Here is an 18,982-nt window from a genome sequence, read left to right on the forward strand (position 1 = left end):
AAAAGCTTACAGCACCTGGTATTCCCAGGCGGTCTCCCATCCAGAGTTACAAGATTAAAATGGGGTCAGATTTAACTGTGAGAGATGAGTAGTGGTTAAAAGAATGAGACATAAAAGAAGATTGGTTTAAATAGATTTGGTTTATATACAAGGTTCACATAAAAGACTTTAAAACAACACGATAAAACTAGGTAAATGCTGTTAAAAGAATACAGTTCATTTGTCCATACCCTAAAAACAGTCCAAGAATCCTAGTGTGTTGATAAGTCCAATGTGAGTGTCCACCATTGTATATACAATCCACAGAAAGTGTAATCCAAAGTTTGCAGGTGGTGAATGGAAAGGTGAGCTCTAAAATTAGCAAACTCCTTAATCCAACAGTTTGGTGACTGTCCTTTGTTTGTCATGCTGCTCTCTTATACAGTTGTACTTCCTGCTTCCTGTCATGTGTCTAGTCACATGGCAGGCCAACCATCCATTTATTTAAGACACACACACACTTAAAATGTTAAGAGCAATAAAATGGCCTAAAAAAACATGTAAAACACTTAACACTCTATAATACATTTAAATGATTGTAATAAATAGAGCGGTAAAACACGTCTTTCTAAAAGCCAGCATATTATATAAATAGTGAAGAAAAGGCAAAAGCTTACAGCACCTGGTATTCCCAGGCGGTCTCCCTTCCAGAGTTACAAGATTAAAATGGGGTCAGATTTAACTGTGAGAGATGACTAGTGGTTAAAAGAATGAGACATAAAAGAAGATTGGTTTAAATAGATTTGGTTTATATACAAGGTTCACATAAAAGACTTTAAAACAACACGATAAAACTAGGTAAATGCTGTTAAAAGAATACAGTTCATTTGTCCATACCCTAAAAACAGTCCAAGAATCCCAGTGTGTTGATAAGTCCAATGTGAGTGTCCACCATTGTATATACAATCCACAGAAAGTGTAATCCAAAGTTTGCAGGTGGTGAATGGAAAGGTGAGCTCTAAAATTAGCAACTCCTTAATCCAACAGTTTGGTGACTTTTTTTGTCATGCTGCTCTCTTATACAGTTGTACTTCCTGCTTCCTGTCATGTGTCTAGTCACATGGCAGGCCAACCATCCATTTATTAAAGACACACACACACTTAAAATGTTAAGAGTAATAAAATGGCCTAAAAAACATGTAAAACACTTAACACTCTATAATACATTTAAATGATTGTAATAAATAGAGCGGTAAAACACGTCTTTCTAAAAGCCAGCATATTATATAAATAGTGAAGAAAAGGCAAAAGCTTACAGCACCTGGTATTCCCAGGCGGTCTCCCATCCAAGTACTAACCAGGCCCGACGCTGCTTTGCTTCCAAGATCAGACGAGATCGGGCGGTCTCAGCGCAGTATGGCCGTAAGCGAGGGCTGCTCCAAAAAGTGGGCTATTTAAAGATCAGCCTCCGTAAAAGCCAGCATATTATATAAATAGTGAAGAAAAGGCAAAAGCTTACAGCACCTGGTATTCCCAGGCGGTCTCCCATCCAGAGTTACAAGATTAAAATGGGGTCAGATTTAACTGTGAGAGATGAGTAGTGGTTAAAAGAATGAGACATAAAAGAAGATTGGTTTAAATAGATTTGGTTTATATACAAGGTTAACATAAAAGACTTTAAAACAACACGATAAAACTAGGTAAATGCTGTTAAAAGAATACAGTTCATTTGTCCATACCCTAAAAACAGTCCAAGAATCCTAGTGTGTTGATAAGTCCAATGTGAGTGTCCACCATTGTATATACAATCCACAGAAAGTGTAATCCAAAGTTTGCAGGTGGTGAATGGAAAGGTGAGCTCTAAAATTAGCAAACTCCTTAATCCAACAGTTTGGTGACTGTCCTTTGTTTGTCATGCTGCTCTCTTATACAGTTGTACTTCCTGCTTCCTGTCATGTGTCTAGTCACATGGCAGGCCAACCATCCATTTATTTAAGACACACACACACTTAAAATGTTAAGAGCAATAAAATGGCCTAAAAAAACATGTAAAACACTTAACACTCTATAATACATTTAAATGATTGTAATAAATAGAGCGGTAAAACACGTCTTTCTAAAAGCCAGCATATTATATAAATAGTGAAGAAAAGGCAAAAGCTTACAGCACCTGGTATTCCCAGGCGGTCTCCCATCCAAGTACTAACCAGGCCCGACGCTGCTTTGCTTCCGAGATCAGACGAGATCGGGCGGTCTCAGCGCAGTATGGCCGTAAGCGAGGGCTGCTCCAAAAAGTGGGCTATTTAAAGATCAGCCTCCGTAAAAGCCAGCATATTATATAAATAGTGAAGAAAAGGCAAAAGCTTACAGCACCTGGTATTCCCAGGCGGTCTCCCATCCAGAGTTACAAGATTAAAATGGGGTCAGATTTAACTGTGAGAGATGAGTAGTGGTTAAAAGAATGAGACATAAAAGAAGATTGGTTTAAATAGATTTGGTTTATATACAAGGTTAACATAAAAGACTTTAAAACAACACGATAAAACTAGGTAAATGCTGTTAAAAGAATACAGTTCATTTGTCCATACCCTAAAAACAGTCCAAGAATCCTAGTGTGTTGATAAGTCAAATGTGAGTGTCCACCATTGTATATACAATCCACAAAAAGTGTAATCCAAAGTTTGCAGGTGGTGAATGGAAAGGTGAGCTCTAAAATTAGCAAACTCCTTAATCCAACAGTTTGGTGACTGTCCTTTGTTTGTCATGCTGCTCTCTTATACAGTTGTACTTCCTGCTTCCTGTCATGTGTCTAGTCACATGGCAGGCCAACCATCCATTTATTTAAGACACACACACACTTAAAATGTTAAGAGCAATAAAATGGCCTAAAAAAACATGTAAAACACTTAACACTCTATAATACATTTAAATGATTGTAATAAATAGAGCGGTAAAACACGTCTTTCTAAAAGCCAGCATATTATATAAATAGTGAAGAAAAGGCAAAAGCTTACAGCACCTGGTATTCCCAGGCGGTCTCCCATCCAGAGTTACAAGATTAAAATGGGGTCAGATTTAACTGTGAGAGATGACTAGTGGTTAAAAGAATGAGACATAAAAGAAGATTGGTTTAAATAGATTTGGTTTATATACAAGGTTCACATAAAAGACTTTAAAACAACACGATAAAACTAGGTAAATGCTGTTAAAAGAATACAGTTCATTTGTCCATACCCTAAAAACAGTCCAAGAATCCCAGTGTGTTGATAAGTCCAATGTGAGTGTCCACCATTGTATATACAATCCACAGAAAGTGTAATCCAAAGTTTGCAGGTGGTGAATGGAAAGGTGAGCTCTAAAATTAGCAAACTCCTTAATCCAACAGTTTGGTGACTGTCCTTTGTTTGTCATGCTGCTCTCTTATACAGTTGTACTTCCTGCTTCCTGTCATGTGTCTAGTCACATGGCAGGCCAACCATCCATTTATTTAAGACACACACACACTTAAAATGTTAAGAGCAATAAAATGGCCTAAAAAAACAAGTAAAACACTTAACACTCTATAATACATTTAAATGATTGTAATAAATAGAGCGGTAAAACACGTCTTTCTAAAAGCCAGCATATTATATAAATAGTGAAGAAAAGGCAAAAGCTTACAGCACCTGGTATTCCCAGGCGGTCTCCCATCCAGAGTTACAAGATTAAAATGGGGTCAGATTTAACTGTGAGAGATGACTAGTGGTTAAAAGAATGAGACATAAAAGAAGATTGGTTTAAATAGATTTGGTTTATATACAAGGTTCACATAAAAGACTTTAAAACAACACGATAAAACTAGGTAAATGCTGTTAAAAGAATACAGTTCATTTGTCCATACCCTAAAAACAGTCCAAGAATCCCAGTGTGTTGATAAGTCCAATGTGAGTGTCCACCATTGTATATACAATCCACAGAAAGTGTAATCCAAAGTTTGCAGGTGGTGAATGGAAAGGTGAGCTCTAAAATTAGCAACTCCTTAATCCAACAGTTTGGTGACTTTTTTTGTCATGCTGCTCTCTTATACAGTTGTACTTCCTGCTTCCTGTCATGTGTCTAGTCACATGGCAGGCCAACCATCCATTTATTAAAGACACACACACACACTTAAAATGTTAAGAGTAATAAAATGGCCTAAAAAACATGTAAAACACTTAACACTCTATAATACATTTAAATGATTGTAATAAATAGAGCGGTAAAACACGTCTTTCTAAAAGCCAGCATATTATATAAATAGTGAAGAAAAGGCAAAAGCTTACAGCACCTGGTATTCCCAGGCGGTCTCCCATCCAAGTACTAACCAGGCCCGACGCTGCTTTGCTTCCGAGATCAGACGAGATCGGGCGGTCTCAGCGCAGTATGGCCGTAAGCGAGTACTGCTCCAAAAAGTGGGCTATTTATAGATCAGCCTCCGTAAAAGCCATCTTATTATATAAATAGTGAAGAAAAGGCAAAAGCTTACAGCACCTGGTATTCCCAGGGGGTCTCCCATCCAAGTACTAACCAGGCCCGACGCTGCTTTGCTTCCGAGATCGGGCGCACTCAGCGCAGTATGGCCGTAAGCGAGGACTGCTCCAAAAAGTGGGTTATTTATAGATCAGCCTCCGTAAAAGCCATCATATTATATAAATAGTGAAGAAAAGGCAAAAGTTTACAGCACCTGGTATTCCCAGGCGGTCTCCCATCCAGAGTTACAACATTAAAATGGGGTCAGAATTAACTGTGAGAGATGACTAGTGGTTAAAAGAATGAGACATAAAAGAAGATTGGTTTAAATAGATTTGGTTTTTATACAAGGTTCACATAAAAGACTTTAAAACAACACGATAAAACTAGGTAAATGCTGTTAAAAGAATACAGTTCATTTGTCCATACCCTAAAAACAGTCCAAGAATCCCAGTGTGTTGATAAGTCCAATGTGAGTGTCCACCATTGTATATACAATCCACAGAAAGTGTAATCCAAAGTTTGCAGGTGGTGAATGGAAAGGTGAGCTCTAAAATTAGCAACTCCTTAATCCAACAGTTTGGTGACTTTTTTTGTCATGCTGCTCTCTTATACAGTTGTACTTCCTGCTTCCTGTCATGTGTCTAGTCACATGGCAGGCCAACCATCCATTTATTAAAGACACACACACACTTAAAATGTTAAGAGTAATAAAATGGCCTAAAAAACATGTAAAACACTTAACACTCTATAATACATTTAAATGATTGTAATAAATAGAGCGGTAAAACAAGTCTTTCTAAAAGCCAGCATATTATATAAATAGTGAAGAAAAGGCAAAAGCTTACAGCACCTGGTATTCCCAGGCGGTCTCCCATCCAAGTACTAACCAGGCCCGACGCTGCTTTGCTTCCGAGATCAGACGAGATCGGGCGGTCTCAGCGCAGTATGGCCGTAAGCGAGGGCGCTCCAAAAAGTGGGCTATTTAAAGATCAGCCTCCGTAAAAGCCAGCATATTATATAAATAGTGAAGAAAAGGCAAAAGCTTACAGCACCTGGTATTCCCAGGCGGTCTCCCATCCAGAGTTACAAGATTAAAATGGGGTCAGATTTAACTGTGAGAGATGAGTAGTGGTTAAAAGAATGAGACATAAAAGAAGATTGGTTTAAATAAATTTGGTTTATATACAAGGTTAACATAAAAGACTTTAAAACAACACGATAAAACTAGGTAAATGCTGTTAAAAGAATACAGTTCATTTGTCCATACCCTAAAAACAGTCCAAGAATCCTAGTGTGTTGATAAGTCCAATGTGAGTGTCCACCATTGTATATACAATCCACAGAAAGTGTAATCCAAAGTTTGCAGGTGGTGAATGGAAAGGTGAGCTCTAAAATTAGCAAACTCCTTAATCCAACAGTTTGGTGACTGTCCTTTGTTTGTCATGCTGCTCTCTTATACAGTTGTACTTCCTGCTTCCTGTCATGTGTCTAGTCACATGGCAGGCCAACCATCCATTTATTTAAGACACACACACACTTAAAATGTTAAGAGCAATAAAATGGCCTAAAAAAACATGTAAAACACTTAACACTCTATAATACATTTAAATGATTGTAATAAATAGAGCGGTAAAACACGTCTTTCTAAAAGCCAGCATATTATATAAATAGTGAAGAAAAGGCAAAAGCTTACAGCACCTGGTATTCCCAGGCGGTCTCCCATCCAGAGTTACAAGATTAAAATGGGGTCAGATTTAACTGTGAGAGATGACTAGTGGTTAAAAGAATGAGACATAAAAGAAGATTGGTTTAAATAGATTTGGTTTATATACAAGGTTCACATAAAAGACTTTAAAACAACACGATAAAACTAGGTAAATGCTGTTAAAAGAATACAGTTCATTTGTCCATACCCTAAAAACAGTCCAAGAATCCCAGTGTGTTGATAAGTCCAATGTGAGTGTCCACCATTGTATATACAATCCACAGAAAGTGTAATCCAAAGTTTGCAGGTGGTGAATGGAAAGGTGAGCTCTAAAATTAGCAACTCCTTAATCCAACAGTTTGGTGACTTTTTTTGTCATGCTGCTCTCTTATACAGTTGTACTTCCTGCTTCCTGTCATGTGTCTAGTCACATGGCAGGCCAACCATCCATTTATTAAAGACACACACACACACTTAAAATGTTAAGAGTAATAAAATGGCCTAAAAAACATGTAAAACACTTAACACTCTATAATACATTTAAATGATTGTAATAAATAGAGCGGTAAAACACGTCTTTCTAAAAGCCAGCATATTATATAAATAGTGAAGAAAAGGCAAAAGCTTACAGCACCTGGTATTCCCAGGCGGTCTCCCATCCAGAGTTACAAGATTAAAATGGGGTCAGATTTAACTGTGAGAGATGACTAGTGGTTAAAAGAATGAGACATAAAAGAAGATTGGTTTAAATAGATTTGGTTTATATACAAGGTTCACATAAAAGACTTTAAAACAACACGATAAAACTAGGTAAATGCTGTTAAAAGAATACAGTTCATTTGTCCATACCCTAAAAACAGTCCAAGAATCCCAGTGTGTTGATAAGTCCAATGTGAGTGTCCACCATTGTATATACAATCCACAGAAAGTGTAATCCAAAGTTTGCAGGTGGTGAATGGAAAGGTGAGCTCTAAAATTAGCAACTCCTTAATCCAACAGTTTGGTGACTTTTTTTGTCATGCTGCTCTCTTATACAGTTGTACTTCCTGCTTCCTGTCATGTGTCTAGTCACATGGCAGGCCAACCATCCATTTATTAAAGACACACACACACACTTAAAATGTTAAGAGTAATAAAATGGCCTAAAAAACATGTAAAACACTTAACACTCTATAATACATTTAAATGATTGTAATAAATAGAGCGGTAAAACACGTCTTTCTAAAAGCCAGCATATTATATAAATAGTGAAGAAAAGGCAAAAGCTTACAGCACCTGGTATTCCCAGGCGGTCTCCCATCCAAGTACTAACCAGGCCCGACGCTGTTTTGCTTCCGAGATCAGACGAGATCGGGCGGTCTCAGCGCAGTATGGCCGTAAGCGAGTACTGCTCCAAAAAGTGGGCTATTTATAGATCAGCCTCCGTAAAAGCCATCTTATTATATAAATAGTGAAGAAAAGGCAAAAGCTTACAGCACCTGGTATTCCCAGGGGGTCTCCCATCCAAGTACTAACCAGGCCCGACGCTGCTTTGCTTCCGAGATCGGGCGCACTCAGCGCAGTATGGCCGTAAGCGAGGACTGCTCCAAAAAGTGGGTTATTTATAGATCAGCCTCCGTAAAAGCCATCATATTATATAAATAGTGAAGAAAAGGCAAAAGTTTACAGCACCTGGTATTCCCAGGCGGTCTCCCATCCAGAGTTACAACATTAAAATGGGGTCAGAATTAACTGTGAGAGATGACTAGTGGTTAAAAGAATGAGACATAAAAGAAGATTGGTTTAAATAGATTTGGTTTTTATACAAGGTTCACATAAAAGACTTTAAAACAACACGATAAAACTAGGTAAATGCTGTTAAAAGAATACAGTTCATTTGTCCATACCCTAAAAACAGTCCAAGAATCCCAGTGTGTTGATAAGTCCAATGTGAGTGTCCACCATTGTATATACAATCCACAGAAAGTGTAATCCAAAGTTTGCAGGTGGTGAATGGAAAGGTGAGCTCTAAAATTAGCAACTCCTTAATCCAACAGTTTGGTGACTTTTTTTGTCATGCTGCTCTCTTATACAGTTGTACTTCCTGCTTCCTGTCATGTGTCTAGTCACATGGCAGGCCAACCATCCATTTATTAAAGACACACACACACTTAAAATGTTAAGAGTAATAAAATGGCCTAAAAAACATGTAAAACACTTAACACTCTATAATACATTTAAATGATTGTAATAAATAGAGCGGTAAAACAAGTCTTTCTAAAAGCCAGCATATTATATAAATAGTGAAGAAAAGGCAAAAGCTTACAGCACCTGGTATTCCCAGGCGGTCTCCCATCCAAGTACTAACCAGGCCCGACGCTGCTTTGCTTCCGAGATCAGACGAGATCGGGCGGTCTCAGCGCAGTATGGCCGTAAGCGAGGGCGCTCCAAAAAGTGGGCTATTTAAAGATCAGCCTCCGTAAAAGCCAGCATATTATATAAATAGTGAAGAAAAGGCAAAAGCTTACAGCACCTGGTATTCCCAGGCGGTCTCCCATCCAGAGTTACAAGATTAAAATGGGGTCAGATTTAACTGTGAGAGATGAGTAGTGGTTAAAAGAATGAGACATAAAAGAAGATTGGTTTAAATAGATTTGGTTTATATACAAGGTTAACATAAAAGACTTTAAAACAACACGATAAAACTAGGTAAATGCTGTTAAAAGAATACAGTTCATTTGTCCATACCCTAAAAACAGTCCAAGAATCCTAGTGTGTTGATAAGTCCAATGTGAGTGTCCACCATTGTATATACAATCCACAGAAAGTGTAATCCAAAGTTTGCAGGTGGTGAATGGAAAGGTGAGCTCTAAAATTAGCAAACTCCTTAATCCAACAGTTTGGTGACTGTCCTTTGTTTGTCATGCTGCTCTCTTATACAGTTGTACTTCCTGCTTCCTGTCATGTGTCTAGTCACATGGCAGGCCAACCATCCATTTATTTAAGACACACACACACTTAAAATGTTAAGAGCAATAAAATGGCCTAAAAAAACATGTAAAACACTTAACACTCTATAATACATTTAAATGATTGTAATAAATAGAGCGGTAAAACACGTCTTTCTAAAAGCCAGCATATTATATAAATAGTGAAGAAAAGGCAAAAGCTTACAGCACCTGGTATTCCCAGGCGGTCTCCCATCCAGAGTTACAAGATTAAAATGGGGTCAGATTTAACTGTGAGAGATGACTAGTGGTTAAAAGAATGAGACATAAAAGAAGATTGGTTTAAATAGATTTGGTTTATATACAAGGTTCACATAAAAGACTTTAAAACAACACGATAAAACTAGGTAAATGCTGTTAAAAGAATACAGTTCATTTGTCCATACCCTAAAAACAGTCCAAGAATCCCAGTGTGTTGATAAGTCCAATGTGAGTGTCCACCATTGTATATACAATCCACAGAAAGTGTAATCCAAAGTTTGCAGGTGGTGAATGGAAAGGTGAGCTCTAAAATTAGCAACTCCTTAATCCAACAGTTTGGTGACTTTTTTTGTCATGCTGCTCTCTTATACAGTTGTACTTCCTGCTTCCTGTCATGTGTCTAGTCACATGGCAGGCCAACCATCCATTTATTAAAGACACACACACACACTTAAAATGTTAAGAGTAATAAAATGGCCTAAAAAACATGTAAAACACTTAACACTCTATAATACATTTAAATGATTGTAATAAATAGAGCGGTAAAACACGTCTTTCTAAAAGCCAGCATATTATATAAATAGTGAAGAAAAGGCAAAAGCTTACAGCACCTGGTATTCCCAGGCGGTCTCCCATCCAAGTACTAACCAGGCCCGACGCTGCTTTGCTTCCGAGATCAGACGAGATCGGGCGGTCTCAGCGCAGTATGGCCGTAAGCGAGTACTGCTCCAAAAAGTGGGCTATTTATAGATCAGCCTCCGTAAAAGCCATCTTATTATATAAATAGTGAAGAAAAGGCAAAAGCTTACAGCACCTGGTATTCCCAGGGGGTCTCCCATCCAAGTACTAACCAGGCCCGACGCTGCTTTGCTTCCGAGATCGGGCGCACTCAGCGCAGTATGGCCGTAAGCGAGGACTGCTCCAAAAAGTGGGTTATTTATAGATCAGCCTCCGTAAAAGCCATCATATTATATAAATAGTGAAGAAAAGGCAAAAGTTTACAGCACCTGGTATTCCCAGGCGGTCTCCCATCCAGAGTTACAACATTAAAATGGGGTCAGAATTAACTGTGAGAGATGACTAGTGGTTAAAAGAATGAGACATAAAAGAAGATTGGTTTAAATAGATTTGGTTTTTATACAAGGTTCACATAAAAGACTTTAAAACAACACGATAAAACTAGGTAAATGCTGTTAAAAGAATACAGTTCATTTGTCCATACCCTAAAAACAGTCCAAGAATCCCAGTGTGTTGATAAGTCCAATGTGAGTGTCCACCATTGTATATACAATCCACAGAAAGTGTAATCCAAAGTTTGCAGGTGGTGAATGGAAAGGTGAGCTCTAAAATTAGCAACTCCTTAATCCAACAGTTTGGTGACTTTTTTTGTCATGCTGCTCTCTTATACAGTTGTACTTCCTGCTTCCTGTCATGTGTCTAGTCACATGGCAGGCCAACCATCCATTTATTAAAGACACACACACACTTAAAATGTTAAGAGTAATAAAATGGCCTAAAAAACATGTAAAACACTTAACACTCTATAATACATTTAAATGATTGTAATAAATAGAGCGGTAAAACAAGTCTTTCTAAAAGCCAGCATATTATATAAATAGTGAAGAAAAGGCAAAAGCTTACAGCACCTGGTATTCCCAGGCGGTCTCCCATCCAAGTACTAACCAGGCCCGACGCTGCATTGCTTCCGAGATCAGACGAGATCGGGCGGTCTCAGCGCAGTATGGCCGTAAGCGAGGGCGCTCCAAAAAGTGGGCTATTTAAAGATCAGCCTCCGTAAAAGCCAGCATATTATATAAATAGTGAAGAAAAGGCAAAAGCTTACAGCACCTGGTATTCCCAGGCGGTCTCCCATCCAGAGTTACAAGATTAAAATGGGGTCAGATTTAACTGTGAGAGATGAGTAGTGGTTAAAAGAATGAGACATAAAAGAAGATTGGTTTAAATAGATTTGGTTTATATACAAGGTTAACATAAAAGACTTTAAAACAACACGATAAAACTAGGTAAATGCTGTTAAAAGAATACAGTTCATTTGTCCATACCCTAAAAACAGTCCAAGAATCCTAGTGTGTTGATAAGTCCAATGTGAGTGTCCACCATTGTATATACAATCCACAGAAAGTGTAATCCAAAGTTTGCAGGTGGTGAATGGAAAGGTGAGCTCTAAAATTAGCAAACTCCTTAATCCAACAGTTTGGTGACTGTCCTTTGTTTGTCATGCTGCTCTCTTATACAGTTGTACTTCCTGCTTCCTGTCATGTGTCTAGTCACATGGCAGGCCAACCATCCATTTATTTAAGACACACACACACTTAAAATGTTAAGAGCAATAAAATGGCCTAAAAAAACATGTAAAACACTTAACACTCTATAATACATTTAAATGATTGTAATAAATAGAGCGGTAAAACACGTCTTTCTAAAAGCCAGCATATTATATAAATAGTGAAGAAAAGGCAAAAGCTTACAGCACCTGGTATTCCCAGGCGGTCTCCCTTCCAGAGTTACAAGATTAAAATGGGGTCAGATTTAACTGTGAGAGATGACTAGTGGTTAAAAGAATGAGACATAAAAGAAGATTGGTTTAAATAGATTTGGTTTATATACAAGGTTCACATAAAAGACTTTAAAACAACACGATAAAACTAGGTAAATGCTGTTAAAAGAATACAGTTCATTTGTCCATACCCTAAAAACAGTCCAAGAATCCCAGTGTGTTGATAAGTCCAATGTGAGTGTCCACCATTGTATATACAATCCACAGAAAGTGTAATCCAAAGTTTGCAGGTGGTGAATGGAAAGGTGAGCTCTAAAATTAGCAACTCCTTAATCCAACAGTTTGGTGACTTTTTTTGTCATGCTGCTCTCTTATACAGTTGTACTTCCTGCTTCCTGTCATGTGTCTAGTCACATGGCAGGCCAACCATCCATTTATTAAAGACACACACACACTTAAAATGTTAAGAGTAATAAAATGGCCTAAAAAACATGTAAAACACTTAACACTCTATAATACATTTAAATGATTGTAATAAATAGAGCGGTAAAACACGTCTTTCTAAAAGCCAGCATATTATATAAATAGTGAAGAAAAGGCAAAAGCTTACAGCACCTGGTATTCCCAGGCGGTCTCCCATCCAAGTACTAACCAGGCCCGACGCTGCTTTGCTTCCGAGATCAGACGAGATCGGGCGGTCTCAGCGCAGTATGGCCGTAAGCGAGGGCTGCTCCAAAAAGTGGGCTATTTAAAGATCAGCCTCCGTAAAAGCCAGCATATTATATAAATAGTGAAGAAAAGGCAAAAGCTTACAGCACCTGGTATTCCCAGGCGGTCTCCCATCCAGAGTTACAAGATTAAAATGGGGTCAGATTTAACTGTGAGAGATGAGTAGTGGTTAAAAGAATGAGACATAAAAGAAGATTGGTTTAAATAGATTTGGTTTATATACAAGGTTAACATAAAAGACTTTAAAACAACACGATAAAACTAGGTAAATGCTGTTAAAAGAATACAGTTCATTTGTCCATACCCTAAAAACAGTCCAAGAATCCTAGTGTGTTGATAAGTCCAATGTGAGTGTCCACCATTGTATATACAATCCACAGAAAGTGTAATCCAAAGTTTGCAGGTGGTGAATGGAAAGGTGAGCTCTAAAATTAGCAAACTCCTTAATCCAACAGTTTGGTGACTGTCCTTTGTTTGTCATGCTGCTCTCTTATACAGTTGTACTTCCTGCTTCCTGTCATGTGTCTAGTCACATGGCAGGCCAACCATCCATTTATTTAAGACACACACACACTTAAAATGTTAAGAGCAATAAAATGGCCTAAAAAAACATGTAAAACACTTAACACTCTATAATACATTTAAATGATTGTAATAAATAGAGCGGTAAAACACGTCTTTCTAAAAGCCAGCATATTATATAAATAGTGAAGAAAAGGCAAAAGCTTACAGCACCTGGTATTCCCAGGCGGTCTCCCATCCAGAGTTACAAGATTAAAATGGGGTCAGATTTAACTGTGAGAGATGACTAGTGGTTAAAAGAATGAGACATAAAAGAAGATTGGTTTAAATAGATTTGGTTTATATACAAGGTTCACATAAAAGACTTTAAAACAACACGATAAAACTAGGTAAATGCTGTTAAAAGAATACAGTTCATTTGTCCATACCCTAAAAACAGTCCAAGAATCCCAGTGTGTTGATAAGTCCAATGTGAGTGTCCACCATTGTATATACAATCCACAGAAAGTGTAATCCAAAGTTTGCAGGTGGTGAATGGAAAGGTGAGCTCTAAAATTAGCAAACTCCTTAATCCAACAGTTTGGTGACTGTCCTTTGTTTGTCATGCTGCTCTCTTATACAGTTGTACTTCCTGCTTCCTGTCATGTGTCTAGTCACATGGCAGGCCAACCATCCATTTATTTAAGACACACACACACTTAAAATGTTAAGAGCAATAAAATGGCCTAAAAAAACATGTAAAACACTTAACACTCTATAATACATTTAAATGATTGTAATAAATAGAGCGGTAAAACACGTCTTTCTAAAAGCCAGCATATTATATAAATAGTGAAGAAAAGGCAAAAGCTTACAGCACCTGGTATTCCCAGGCGGTCTCCCATCCAGAGTTACAAGATTAAAATGGGGTCAGATTTAACTGTGAGAGATGACTAGTGGTTAAAAGAATGAGACATAAAAGAAGATTGGTTTAAATAGATTTGGTTTATATACAAGGTTCACATAAAAGACTTTAAAACAACACGATAAAACTAGGTAAATGCTGTTAAAAGAATACAGTTCATTTGTCCATACCCTAAAAACAGTCCAAGAATCCCAGTGTGTTGATAAATCCAATGTGAGTGTCCACCATTGTATATACAATCCACAGAAAGTGTAATCCAAAGTTTGCAGGTGGTGAATGGAAAGGTGAGCTCTAAAATTAGCAACTCCTTAATCCAACAGTTTGGTGACTTTTTTTGTCATGCTGCTCTCTTATACAGTTGTACTTCCTGCTTCCTGTCATGTGTCTAGTCACATGGCAGGCCAACCATCCATTTATTAAAGACACACACACACACTTAAAATGTTAAGAGTAATAAAATGGCCTAAAAAACATGTAAAACACTTAACACTCTATAATACATTTAAATGATTGTAATAAATAGAGCGGTAAAACACGTCTTTCTAAAAGCCAGCATATTATATAAATAGTGAAGAAAAGGCAAAAGCTTACAGCACCTGGTATTCCCAGGCGGTCTCCCATCCAAGTACTAACCAGGCCCGACGCTGCTTTGCTTCCGAGATCAGACGAGATCGGGCGGTCTCAGCGCAGTATGGCCGTAAGCGAGTACTGCTCCAAAAAGTGGGCTATTTATAGATCAGCCTCCGTAAAAGCCATCTTATTATATAAATAGTGAAGAAAAGGCAAAAGCTTACAGCACCTGGTATTCCCAGGGGGTCTCCCATCCAAGTACTAACCAGGCCCGACGCTGCTTTGCTTCCGAGATCGGGCGCACTCAGCGCAGTATGGCCGTAAGCGAGGACTGCTCCAAAAAGTGGGTTATTTATAGATCAGCCTCCGTAAAAGCCATCATATTATATAAATAGTGAAGAAAAGGCAAAAGTTTACAGCACCTGGTATTCCCAGGCGGTCTCCCATCCAGAGTTACAACATTAAAATGGGGTCAGAATTAACTGTGAGAGATGACTAGTGGTTAAAAGAATGAGACATAAAAGAAGATTGGTTTAAATAGATTTGGTTTTTATACAAGGTTCACATAAAAGACTTTAAAACAACACGATAAAACTAGGTAAATGCTGTTAAAAGAATACAGTTCATTTGTCCATACCCTAAAAACAGTCCAAGAATCCCAGTGTGTTGATAAGTCCAATGTGAGTGTCCACCATTGTATATACAATCCACAGAAAGTGTAATCCAAAGTTTGCAGGTGGTGAATGGAAAGGTGAGCTCTAAAATTAGCAACTCCTTAATCCAACAGTTTGGTGACTTTTTTTGTCATGCTGCTCTCTTATACAGTTGTACTTCCTGCTTCCTGTCATGTGTCTAGTCACATGGCAGGCCAACCATCCATTTATTAAAGACACACACACACTTAAAATGTTAAGAGTAATAAAATGGCCTAAAAAACATGTAAAACACTTAACACTCTATAATACATTTAAATGATTGTAATAAATAGAGCGGTAAAACACGTCTTTCTAAAAGCCAGCATATTATATAAATAGTGAAGAAAAGGCAAAAGCTTACAGCACCTGGTATTCCCAGGCGGTCTCCCATCCAAGTACTAACCAGGCCCGACGCTGCTTTGCTTCCGAGATCAGACGAGATCGGGCGGTCTCAGCGCAGTATGGCCGTAAGCGAGGGCTGCTCCAAAAAGTGGGCTATTTAAAGATCAGCCTCCGTAAAAGCCAGCATATTATATAAATAGTGAAGAAAAGGCAAAAGCTTACAGCACCTGGTATTCCCAGGCGGTCTCCCATCCAGAGTTACAAGATTAAAATGGGGTCAGATTTAACTGTGAGAGATGAGTAGTGGTTAAAAGAATGAGACATAAAAGAAGATTGGTTTAAATAGATTTGGTTTATATACAAGGTTAACATAAAAGACTTTAAAACAACACGATAAAACTAGGTAAATGCTGTTAAAAGAATACAGTTCATTTGTCCATACCCTAAAAACAGTCCAAGAATCCTAGTGTGTTGATAAGTCCAATGTGAGTGTCCACCATTGTATATACAATCCACAGAAAGTGTAATCCAAAGTTTGCAGGTGGTGAATGGAAAGGTGAGCTCTAAAATTAGCAAACTCCTTAATCCAACAGTTTGGTGACTGTCCTTTGTTTGTCATGCTGCTCTCTTATACAGTTGTACTTCCTGCTTCCTGTCATGTGTCTAGTCACATGGCAGGCCAACCATCCATTTATTTAAGACACACACACACTTAAAATGTTAAGAGCAATAAAATGGCCTAAAAAAACATGTAAAACACTTAACACTCTATAATACATTTAAATGATTGTAATAAATAGAGCGGTAAAACACGTCTTTCTAAAAGCCAGCATATTATATAAATAGTGAAGAAAAGGCAAAAGCTTACAGCACCTGGTATTCCCAGGCGGTCTCCCATCCAGAGTTACAAGATTAAAATGGGGTCAGATTTAACTGTGAGAGATGACTAGTGGTTAAAAGAATGAGACATAAAAGAAGATTGGTTTAAATAGATTTGGTTTATATACAAGGTTCACATAAAAGACTTTAAAACAACACGATAAAACTAGGTAAATGCTGTTAAAAGAATACAGTTCATTTGTCCATACCCTAAAAACAGTCCAAGAATCCCAGTGTGTTGATAAGTCCAATGTGAGTGTCCACCATTGTATATACAATCCACAGAAAGTGTAATCCAAAGTTTGCAGGTGGTGAATGGAAAGGTGAGCTCTAAAATTAGCAAACTCCTTAATCCAACAGTTTGGTGACTGTCCTTTGTTTGTCATGCTGCTCTCTTATACAGTTGTACTTCCTGCTTCCTGTCATGTGTCTAGTCACATGGCAGGCCAACCATCCATTTATTTAAGACACACACACACTTAAAATGTTAAGAGCAATAAAATGGCCTAAAAAAACATGTAAAACACTTAACACTCTATAATACATTTAAATGATTGTAATAAATAGAGCGGTAAAACACGTCTTTCTAAAAGCCAGCATATTATATAAATAGTGAAGAAAAGGCAAAAGCTTACAGCACCTGGTATTCCCAGGCGGTCTCCCATCCAAGTACTAACCAGGCCCGACGCTGCTTTGCTTCCGAGATCAGACGAGATCGGGCGGTCTCAGCGCAGTATGGCCGTAAGCGAGGGCTGCTCCAAAAAGTGGGCTATTTAAAGATCAGCCTCCGTAAAAGCCAGCATATTATATAAATAGTGAAGAAAAGGCAAAAGCTTACAGCACCTGGTATTCCCAGGCGGTCTCCCATCTAAGTACTAACCAGGCCCGACGCTGCTTTGCTTCCGAGATCAGACGAGATCGGGCGCTCTCAGCGCAGTATGGCCGTAAGCGAGTACTGCTCCAAAAAGTGGGCTATTTATAGATCAGCCTCCGTAAAAGCCATCATATTATATAAATAGTGAAGAAAAGGCAAAAGCTTACAGCACCTGGTATTCCCAGGCGGTCTCCCATCCAGAGTTACAAGATTAAAATGGGGTCAGATTTAACTGTGAGAGATGACTAGTGGTTAAAAGAATGAGACATAAAAGAAGATTGGTTTAAATAGATTTGGTTTATATACAAGGTTCACATAAAAAGACTTTAAAACAACACGATAAAACTAGGTAAATGCTGTTAAAAGAATACAGTTCATTTGTCCATACCCTAAAAACAGTCCAAGAATCCCAGTGTGTTGATAAGTCCAATGTGAGTGTCCACCATTGTATATACAATCCACAGAAAGTGTAATCCAAAGTTTGCAGGTGGTGAATGGAAAGGTGAGCTCTAAAATTAGCAAACTCCTTAATCCAACAGTTTGGTGACTGTCCTTTGTATGTCATGCTGCTCTCTTATACAGTTGTACTTCCTGCTTCCTGTCATGTGTCTAGTCACATGGCAGGCCAACCATCCATTTATTTAAGACACACACACACTTAAAATGTTAAGAGCAATAAAATGGCCTAAAAAAACATGTAAAACACTTAACACTCTATAATACATTTAAATGATTGTAATAAATAGAGCGGTAAAACACGTCTTTCTAAAAGCCAGCATATTATATAAATAGTGAAGAAAAGGCAAAAGCTTACAGCACCTGGTATTCCCAGGCGGTCTCCCATCCAAGTACTAACCAGGCCCGACGCTGCTTTGCTTCCGAGATCAGACGAGATTGGGCGGTCTCAGCGCGGTATGGCCGTAAGCGAGGGCTGCTCCAAAAAGTGGCCTATTTAAAGATCAGCCTCCGTAAAAGCCAGCATATTATATAAATAGTGAAGAAAAGGCAAAAGCTTACAGCACCTGGTATTCCCAGGCGGTCTCCCATCCAGAGTTACAAGATTAAAATGGGGTCAGATTTAACTGTGAGAGATGAGTAGTGGTTAAAAGAATGAGACATAAAAGAAGATTGGTTTAAATAGATTTGGTTTATATACAAGGTTAACATAAAAGACTTTAAAACAACACGATAAAACTAGGTAAATGCTGTTAAAAGAATACAGTTCATTTGTCCATACCCTAAAAACAGTCCAAGAATCCTAGTGTGTTGATAAGTCCAATGTGAGTGTCCACCATTGTATATACAATCCACAGAAAGTGTAATCCAAAGTTTGCAGGTGGTGAATGGAAAGGTGAGCTCTAAAATTAGCAAACTCCTTAATCCAACAGTTTGGTGACTGTCCTTTGTTTGTCATGCTGCTCTCTTATACAGTTGTACTTCCTGCTTCCTGTCATGTGTCTAGTCACATGGCAGGCCAACCATCCATTTATTTAAGACACACACACACTTAAAATGTTAAGAGCAATAAAATGGCCTAAAAAAACATGTAAAACACTTAACACTCTATAATACATTTAAATGATTGT

The 18,982-nt window shown here is 38.1% G+C and overlaps 14 non-coding genes and 4 pseudogenes across 14 annotated transcripts; all 18 read right to left on the bottom strand.

Annotated features, from left to right (window-relative positions):
- Positions 1–1,288: 1,288 nt before the first annotated feature.
- Positions 1,289–1,407, bottom strand: LOC141310345 (5S ribosomal RNA). Its single transcript, XR_012347890.1, has one exon. It is a non-coding gene; the product is annotated as a 5S ribosomal RNA (ribosomal RNA).
- A 730-nt stretch (positions 1,408–2,137) lies between these two features.
- Positions 2,138–2,256, bottom strand: LOC141310009 (5S ribosomal RNA). The gene has a single exon (XR_012347555.1). It is a non-coding gene; the product is annotated as a 5S ribosomal RNA (ribosomal RNA).
- A 2,017-nt stretch (positions 2,257–4,273) lies between these two features.
- Positions 4,274–4,392, bottom strand: LOC141310010 (5S ribosomal RNA). Its single transcript, XR_012347557.1, has one exon. It is a non-coding gene; the product is annotated as a 5S ribosomal RNA (ribosomal RNA).
- An 84-nt stretch (positions 4,393–4,476) lies between these two features.
- Positions 4,477–4,585, bottom strand: LOC141310444 (5S ribosomal RNA; annotated as a pseudogene).
- Positions 4,586–5,308: 723 nt separating this feature from the next.
- On the bottom strand, positions 5,309–5,427 carry LOC141310011 (5S ribosomal RNA). The gene has a single exon (XR_012347558.1). It is a non-coding gene; the product is annotated as a 5S ribosomal RNA (ribosomal RNA).
- A 2,011-nt stretch (positions 5,428–7,438) lies between these two features.
- Positions 7,439–7,557, bottom strand: LOC141310264 (5S ribosomal RNA). Its single transcript, XR_012347808.1, has one exon. It is a non-coding gene; the product is annotated as a 5S ribosomal RNA (ribosomal RNA).
- An 84-nt stretch (positions 7,558–7,641) lies between these two features.
- LOC141310445 (5S ribosomal RNA) lies at positions 7,642–7,750 on the bottom strand (annotated as a pseudogene).
- A 723-nt stretch (positions 7,751–8,473) lies between these two features.
- LOC141310013 (5S ribosomal RNA) lies at positions 8,474–8,592 on the bottom strand. The gene has a single exon (XR_012347560.1). It is a non-coding gene; the product is annotated as a 5S ribosomal RNA (ribosomal RNA).
- A 1,370-nt stretch (positions 8,593–9,962) lies between these two features.
- Positions 9,963–10,081, bottom strand: LOC141310014 (5S ribosomal RNA). Its single transcript, XR_012347561.1, has one exon. It is a non-coding gene; the product is annotated as a 5S ribosomal RNA (ribosomal RNA).
- Positions 10,082–10,165: 84 nt separating this feature from the next.
- Positions 10,166–10,274, bottom strand: LOC141310446 (5S ribosomal RNA; annotated as a pseudogene).
- A 723-nt stretch (positions 10,275–10,997) lies between these two features.
- Positions 10,998–11,116, bottom strand: LOC141310373 (5S ribosomal RNA). Its single transcript, XR_012347917.1, has one exon. It is a non-coding gene; the product is annotated as a 5S ribosomal RNA (ribosomal RNA).
- Positions 11,117–12,484: 1,368 nt separating this feature from the next.
- On the bottom strand, positions 12,485–12,603 carry LOC141310016 (5S ribosomal RNA). The gene has a single exon (XR_012347562.1). It is a non-coding gene; the product is annotated as a 5S ribosomal RNA (ribosomal RNA).
- Positions 12,604–14,620: 2,017 nt separating this feature from the next.
- LOC141310017 (5S ribosomal RNA) lies at positions 14,621–14,739 on the bottom strand. The gene has a single exon (XR_012347563.1). It is a non-coding gene; the product is annotated as a 5S ribosomal RNA (ribosomal RNA).
- Positions 14,740–14,823: 84 nt separating this feature from the next.
- LOC141310448 (5S ribosomal RNA) lies at positions 14,824–14,932 on the bottom strand (annotated as a pseudogene).
- A 723-nt stretch (positions 14,933–15,655) lies between these two features.
- Positions 15,656–15,774, bottom strand: LOC141310018 (5S ribosomal RNA). The gene has a single exon (XR_012347564.1). It is a non-coding gene; the product is annotated as a 5S ribosomal RNA (ribosomal RNA).
- A 1,376-nt stretch (positions 15,775–17,150) lies between these two features.
- LOC141310019 (5S ribosomal RNA) lies at positions 17,151–17,269 on the bottom strand. Its single transcript, XR_012347565.1, has one exon. It is a non-coding gene; the product is annotated as a 5S ribosomal RNA (ribosomal RNA).
- Positions 17,270–17,353: 84 nt separating this feature from the next.
- LOC141309870 (5S ribosomal RNA) lies at positions 17,354–17,472 on the bottom strand. The gene has a single exon (XR_012347418.1). It is a non-coding gene; the product is annotated as a 5S ribosomal RNA (ribosomal RNA).
- A 731-nt stretch (positions 17,473–18,203) lies between these two features.
- LOC141310296 (5S ribosomal RNA) lies at positions 18,204–18,322 on the bottom strand. Its single transcript, XR_012347840.1, has one exon. It is a non-coding gene; the product is annotated as a 5S ribosomal RNA (ribosomal RNA).
- Positions 18,323–18,982: the final 660 nt, after the last annotated feature.

Source organism: Garra rufa, unplaced genomic scaffold (assembly GCF_049309525.1).
Source record: "Garra rufa unplaced genomic scaffold, GarRuf1.0 hap1_unplaced_003, whole genome shotgun sequence".
Lineage (NCBI taxonomy): Eukaryota > Metazoa > Chordata > Actinopteri > Cypriniformes > Cyprinidae > Garra > Garra rufa.